The sequence below is a fragment of the Diplotaxodon limnothrissa genome, linkage group LG3 (genome assembly GCF_057381915.1).
Source record: "Diplotaxodon limnothrissa isolate DT_005_m linkage group LG3, D_limnothrissa_male_GT1.1, whole genome shotgun sequence".
Lineage (NCBI taxonomy): Eukaryota > Metazoa > Chordata > Actinopteri > Cichliformes > Cichlidae > Diplotaxodon > Diplotaxodon limnothrissa.
Genome location: NC_140598.1, coordinates 12674096 through 12681473, shown reverse-complemented (window position 1 = coordinate 12681473; position 7378 = coordinate 12674096). Strand labels below are relative to the sequence as shown.

Sequence of the window (7378 nt, the reverse complement as noted above, 5' to 3'; positions counted from 1 at the left end):
TCTCTCTCCAGTGTGGCTGACCTGATGCTGTTTTAGTGAAGCTTTCAGAGTAAAACCCTTCCCACACAAGTCACAGCTGAACGGTCTCTCTCCAGTGTGGATGACCTGATGCTGTTTTAGTGAAGCTTTCAGAGTAAAACCCTTCCCACACAAGTCACAGCTGAACGGTCTCTCTCCAGTGTGGATGACCTGATGCTGTTTTAGTTTAGCCCTCACAGTAAAACCCTTCCCACACTCGTCACAGCTGTATGGCTTAATTCCAGAGTGGGTAACTAGATGCCTCTGTAAGTGGCTACTGTGACTAAAAGCTCTGCCACACTGATCACAGCTGTACGCTTTAACTCCACTGTGGATGAGTTGGTGTCTTTTTAGGGAACCCTTGAAGGAAAAAGACTTTCCACACAAGTCACAGCTGAACAGTCTCTCTCCAGAGTGGATGACTTGATGCTGTTTTAGTTTAGCCCTCACAGTAAAACCCTTCCCACACTCGTCACAGCTGTATGGCTTAATTCCAGAGTGGGTAACTAGATGCCTCTGTAAGTGGCTACTGTGACTAAAAGCTCTGCCACACTGATCACAGCTGTACGCTTTAACTCCACTGTGGATGAGTTGGTGTTGTTTTAGGGAATCCTTCAAGGAAAAAGACTTTCCACACAAATCACAGCTGAACGGTCTCTCTCCAGTGTGGATGACCTGATGCCGTTTTAGTTTAGCCCTCACAGTAAAACCCTTCCCACACTGATCACAGCTGTATGGCTTAATTCCAGAGTGGGTAACTAGATGACTCTGTAAGCTGCTACTGTGAGTAAAAGCTCTGCCACACTGATCACAGCTGTATGGCTTAATTCCAGAGTGGGTAACTAGATGACTCTGTAAGTGGCTACTTTGAGTAAAAGCTCTGCCACACTGATCACAGCTGTATGGCTTAATTCCAGAGTGGGTAACTAGATGCTTCTGTAAGTTGCTACTTTGAGTAAAAGCTCTGCCACACTGATCACAGCTGTACGCTTTAACTCCACTGTGGATGAGTTGGTGTCTTTTTAGGTAACCCTTCCAGGAAAAAGACTTTCCACACAAGTCACAGCTGAACGGTCTCTCTCCAGTGTGGATGACCTGATGCTGTTTTAGTTTAGCCCTCACAGTAAAACCCTTCCCACACTCGTCACAGGTGTGTTTTTTCTCTCCCTTTCTTCTGTGAGGTTTGTCGGCCTCCTGAGAGCGCTGACTTCTGGCTCCATGTTGGTCCTGCAGTGACAGAGATACAAACAGAGGCAGTGAGTGAAATGCAGTCGTGGAACAAACTCAACCTTCAAACTCCATTAACACTAGTTTTAAACCTGAAGGTGGAGCGTGGCACCAAACACCTTAAAGGTCTCTTATCCCCACCTGCTGGTAGTTCTAACACATTACATCCAACCTGCTGTTAAAGATAATTCATGACTGTTCAAACACTAAACTCATGCCCATCCCTCCTGTTTGTACACACACACACACACACACACACGCACACACTATTTTATAATTTAGATTATTTTGTTGTTTCCTATTACATATTTCTATAATTTGTATAGATTTATACATAATTATTCAGTGATAATAAATCCTGTGTTTGTTTATTCTAAAGGAACCCCGTTAGCTTCCACAACAGATGTTGCTCGTCGTCCGTCAAATACTCACATAAAATATTACACAATAAAGTGAATTCAAGATATCCACATAATTTCACTCTTACATCCACAGTGAGGTTTCACAATTGTTAAAATATAAGCAATCAATAATAATAATATCAATAACATTGAGGCACATTACACAAATTTCAAAAACAAATCATGTCTTACAATATTTACAACAACTAAAAGCTCTGTAAATCGGCTTTTAAGTGTTCATTGAAGTTTTGAATAATTCTCTAATTTTTTAAGGCAACTTATTCCACTTAAAAGTTGCTCTAAATGTAACAGTTTTACAAAACGTTACTTTTAACTCGAGCATTTACTAAATTGCAGCTTGTTGAAAACTGTGTAATATGATGATGTATTTCATCTGGATACTGCAGCTGAGCAGAATAAATGTGGTGTGTTTAACAGAATTGCTTTCTTTAGAACTACAAGTAAGCCATAGAATATTTTAGCCTGTACAGGAAGCCAAGAAAGGTTATTATGCATTTTATCAATATTAGTATAGTATGAACATCTTCACACTAATCTGGACGCCTTATTCTGGACTAACTGAAGTCTGTTAAGATCTGTCTTATTAGCTGCTGACCAAATGATTGAACAATACTCCAGATGAGACATTACTAGTGCATTAATGACATCTTTCATAATGAAGAAGCGATACACAAAGAGCATTTCATAGCCATAGCTATGCCTTGTCGGCAGAGTTATGTGGCATTAGTGATGTTTGTACTTTCAGCGTTAACTTGGTTTTAAAGCCTTTAAAATATACGCCGTTCAATAGTCGACCTTAATCTGACAGAGAATGTGATGATTTTGTGGATAATTAAAGTCAGTCATTTATCCACAAACACAACAAGCTGAAAGTCAGTGATGCTGCTCGGTTTGCAGTCCTGAACATCACGGCACAAGCAGGATTCACTGCACTGTTAATGTTAGCTATGTTATATTGCTGCCTCTGTTTGGTGGTGTCGAGCCAAACGGACTTTAACGTGTGTTTGAACGAGCTGACGGTTCACTCGTTAAGCTGAAAGAAAGATGCTTTAATCACAGCAGTCACACATGTGTCCACTGCACCATCTGGAACTCTTCTTGTTTACACTCGTAATAACACAAACACTAAATCCTGCTTCTCTGGTGCTGTTGTGTAGCAGTGTATACACCTGAGACTGTCACCTGTCTGTCTGTCCTGCACTCTCTCTCTGTTTCTTTCTCTCTGATTGTGGAATAAAAGTATGAACATGTGTTTATAAGTTACACTTGTGTTTGAATCCTGCAGCTTATCACACATTTGATTTCCATGTGTGACGACTGCAAGTGTCCAGAGTGAGGACAGACTGAGGGACCCACTGCTGCACATCATCTGTGAGGCTTTGCACCCCTGATGATCCACCAGGACAAACTCAGCAGTGTGTGAGGAAGAGGAGGAGGAAGAGCCAGCAGCAGCTGACAGATGGAGAGAATAGACAGACTGTTCCCTGTTTGTGAAGGACTGCTAGGAAAGTTTAACATAACTGTCTGTCCTGAATCAGTCTTATTAGGTAATGTTCAAATAATGTGATCATCCCAGTGTTTCCAGTGTGGGAGAAAGTACTCAGGGCCTTCAAGTTACACACTATGAAAGGCAGCAACAAGTTTAATGTTCAGAAACCTAAAGTATGTATCAGCAGCAGAATGGAGCTAAAAATAAATGTTGGTTTCAGTTCTATGAAGCTTTGAGTATTTTGGATCAGTAGCTGCTGTGTTTGTTGCATCACATTGCTGTAATTGTTTATATGCTTTATATATTCTGAGCTAAGTTGATCTATAGTGTTACATCATATTCTATAAGGATGTTATGTGTTTGTAGACTTTCTGCCCAGTTTGACCCATTTAGCAGAAGTCAGCACTTCGGCCTTAGCGGTCTTTGAGTACACGGCCCTTGAGGACTTTAAAGCTGCAGAACCTGAATCGGGATACAGCCATGATGATCTCCAGCCTCGTGCTCGCCAACATTCTCACCTGAGTTAAGAAGACGATCACTGAAATGGTCTCAGCAGGTCCTTTGATGACAGCAATGAAATGCAGTGGTAAGGCTTTTTGGGGATTAAGTTCGTTTTCATGGCAAAGAAGGACGATGCAGTTCATCTGATCACTCCTCATAACATTCTGGAGTGCAGGCAAAATGCTATTATAAAAACTTAAGCAGCAACTTCTCCAGGTTCCAATATTTATGCAATTCTCAAACCTTTTGGCCACGACTGTATAACCTCTTCTGAAGTTTAGTGGATATTATACATGGTTATGCTCAGGATGTGTCGGCCAGTTTCCACTGGAAACGCCTTTTGGTTAAACTATCAGTGAGGAATTTGCATTTGCACTGTTACATTTTTATATAACTTTAATGCACATAAACAACAGCTGCTTGTTTCAGTGAAAATACATTGATGGGTTTTTAATAAAGTTGTGCAGCTGTAAAGTATTTTGTCTGGTGTCAATTCTATCGTCAGCTACATCGTTATGGCAAATGTTCAGATGTATATGGTGATAAATATCTTTGCTCATATGGTCCTGCTCTGTCTGTCACCTTCTGTGTTGAGCTCATTGTTTCCTCTGTAGTGGCTGAGCTGAGTCCAAGTAGCTGAAAATGTTCCTCTGCTGCTCCTTCAGACTCTCCTCCTCCTGCTGATCAGCTGGGACACAAAACAGATCTTTGTTAGGCTCCACACTGCACTGAAGAGTCAAAGTGTCTCATATGTTCATCTGACAAGTAAAAGAACACATTTTTGTTTCCCGAGGTGGGCAACTTGTTGGAAACAAACACAAAAGGTTTGAGCACTGATACCTGCCATTGCTGCCATTGAAAGATGCAACGCCAGCAATGTGGATTGTCAAGACTCAATGCAGATGTGTCACGAGTTCATCCAGCAGTAGCTATGGCACTTGGCCACAGGTGGCAGCAGTGGACTGACCTGCATTTGAGACTGCTCCAGCTGCTCTGTGACAGTCAGCAGATCTGCTACAAATTGCAGATCATATGCAAGTTTTGGAAATGACATTATAAATATTCCTAACTTAGCCACGGCAGCCATGTTGATGTATTACCTATATTGGCTGAAAATGTTCATTTGCAGAGAAAAGACACAGGCAGACACTGCTTACAGGATGTTACATGTTATTATGTGATGTTATTGAAATCATCATGAATAACAGGAGTGGTGATTTGTAAAACTTCACATTTTGATCCGGGACGTACTCTGCATAAAAACAAGCGCTCACTCTTCCTGCTCAACAAATGACAAGGGCGGAGCCTTATACCACGTGATACAGAAGCTGTGCCGTGTGATGCTAAAATTAGCAGGGAAACAACAACGGAGAGCACGTCAGGGATGACGAGAAAGTGACAGGAGAAAATCCGTCCCGGTCAACCACCCAAACATCAATAACGGGAACCTTATACAGCGCTTCCCTATACACGTCGAACTCCCACAGGCACAAAGACATTACGGAGGCTATCACTTATCACCTGACCAAAGATATGGCTCCATCAACACTGTGCAAAACGAGGGATTTAGGAAAACGATCAACACCCTAGACAAACGCTACACAGTGCCGTCCCGCAACTATTTTTCTATTGTTGCACTACCTGCTCTGTACACGCAGCGTCGAGCAACGGTGGAGACGGAATTTCAAGCACTACAACATTTTGCTGCAACAACAAAACGTGAGACGTTTGTTGTTTTTATGTTTATTTATTGTTATGAGAGAATCATGATCTCAATTCTAAGCCAAAAAATCGTGATTCTCATTTTATGCAAAATCGTGCAGCCCTAACATTAACACAAAACTATTGTTTCACCAGAGAAACACACATGAAGAGAGAGAGAGAGACAATAACAGCTACCAAACAGTCGTCATAATTCGTCACACAATGAGAAAAGGACAAATCAACAAGTAACAATGACTAATTAATATTAAAATCTGTAACATAATGTATTGTTTGGCGTTTAGTCTGATTGGTTCAGGATGAGCTGCCATTATCCAATCACACGTCTGCTTACCTGCATCTTTTCTCTTTTTTCTAACCTGAGCACCTGATGGCTTTGAACTTTTGTTGTCCATCTTCCATTGGTTTGAATTTTGCGCTCCAGTACAAACACAAATCCCCCAACCCGAGGATCAGCACAATTAACCTAACAGACCTACACCTTAGTTCACAGATTCACTTTGTCTAAGGTTGATTTCTGGGATTTCACACAACCCAGAATTCAGATCGTGAATCCATGATGGGCTTGGATTTACATCATTATAAATGAAATGTGCTCTACTTGGAAGCAGCCGGCCCCGCCCCTTTTGACGGGTTGTGTGAGACTTTAAATCATCAAACTGTAAATTATAAATTTAAATTGTTATTGATCCTTTACCCCGAGTCCTAAAGTGTAGATTTATTTTCTTACTCTTCTTATATTTATTGTTTGTTTACTTGCACCGCTGTAACTGCAGCCTCGTCGTCTCGTCTCTCTATATGCTGGACTGTCTGTAGCGGAGATGACAATAAAGTTTATTTTGACTTCAGCAGCGCGCAGGCGCACCGAGGGCTCTCGCGCTCACTTTATAGAATTTAGAAAAAACATCGGTGCAGATTATAAGTCTGTATCATAATATCTGTTTGTTGTTTTTATTTTGTTTTGCGAGTTGGTTATTAGATGCCGCTCCAGCCAGCCAGAGACTCCCCGCCGCCCCGCCCTCTCCTCCCTGTGCCGCCAGCAGCAGGCGCACCTCGCAAACGGAGGGCGCCCTTACTCCCAGCAAATGGCTGATAGAAAACCGATCGGTGCCTACGAATTTCCCAATATGCGCTGGCATGACGTCGGGGAAGCATGGGTACGACCGATTATTTTATTTTTTTCTTGCCCGTGATGCCCCCCCACCACGATGCATTCTATTGGTTTGCACACTTACACACACCCAGCTGTGGTTTCCGGTTTTGCTGGACTCTGGAGAGCCCCGCCTTTAACGCTCTTCTCTCACAGAGAGCAACAGAAAACTTGGAAAAACTCCAGATTGACTGAACTCAGTTCAAAGTTACCTTGACACCTTTAGATGTGAGACGTAGTGATGGTCCGCTTGAACCTGACGCTCCGGTGCGTGTGTCAGAAAGATCAACGCGCTGCTTCAGAAGCACCGTGTCGAGGCTTGATTCGTTTGGCCAGAGTCACGTGATCAGTGACGTCTGAAGCTTCGTTTAGAACGTACCTTTTTTTAAATCGAACTTTATTGAAACACACTGAGTATACAACATACAAACAGATGAAGTTTACAAAAGAACAGAACATGAACATAGAGAACCAGGAGTAAAAAAATTATGATATGAGTAGGCGAAAAAAATCAACATATAAATATTGTTCTGAGAGGCTTTTTGTTGGTTGAGTCTGAAATTGATTGTATGTACAATTCATATCCTTATAAAAAGGCAGAAATATGGTGTTTTATTAATAAACTTACATTCATGGATATAAAATAGCTAAAAGTATTAACAATTTTTTTTATAAAAAAACATTTATCATTCTTCCTGGGGAACTTAAAGAAAAAGAATAAAACATTTTCCCATCGTAAAGAAAACTCCCTTAAACTATAGACAATAACAAAACTGCTAAATTCTTCCAGAATCTCTGTGTAGAGGAACCAAAAGAGATGTGCCACAGTTTCTGGATGATCTGATGATA

General features: G+C 41.4%; 1 long non-coding RNA gene across 1 annotated transcript; it reads right to left on the bottom strand.

Annotated features, from left to right (window-relative positions):
• Window positions 1-1139: 1139 nt before the first annotated feature.
• Window positions 1140-6823, bottom strand: LOC146634566 (uncharacterized). The gene is made up of 3 exons (XR_014905468.1): window positions 6742-6823; window positions 4240-4345; window positions 1140-1245 (listed from the first exon to the last, which is right to left on the bottom strand). It is a non-coding gene; the product is annotated as an uncharacterized LOC146634566 (long non-coding RNA).
• Window positions 6824-7378: the final 555 nt, after the last annotated feature.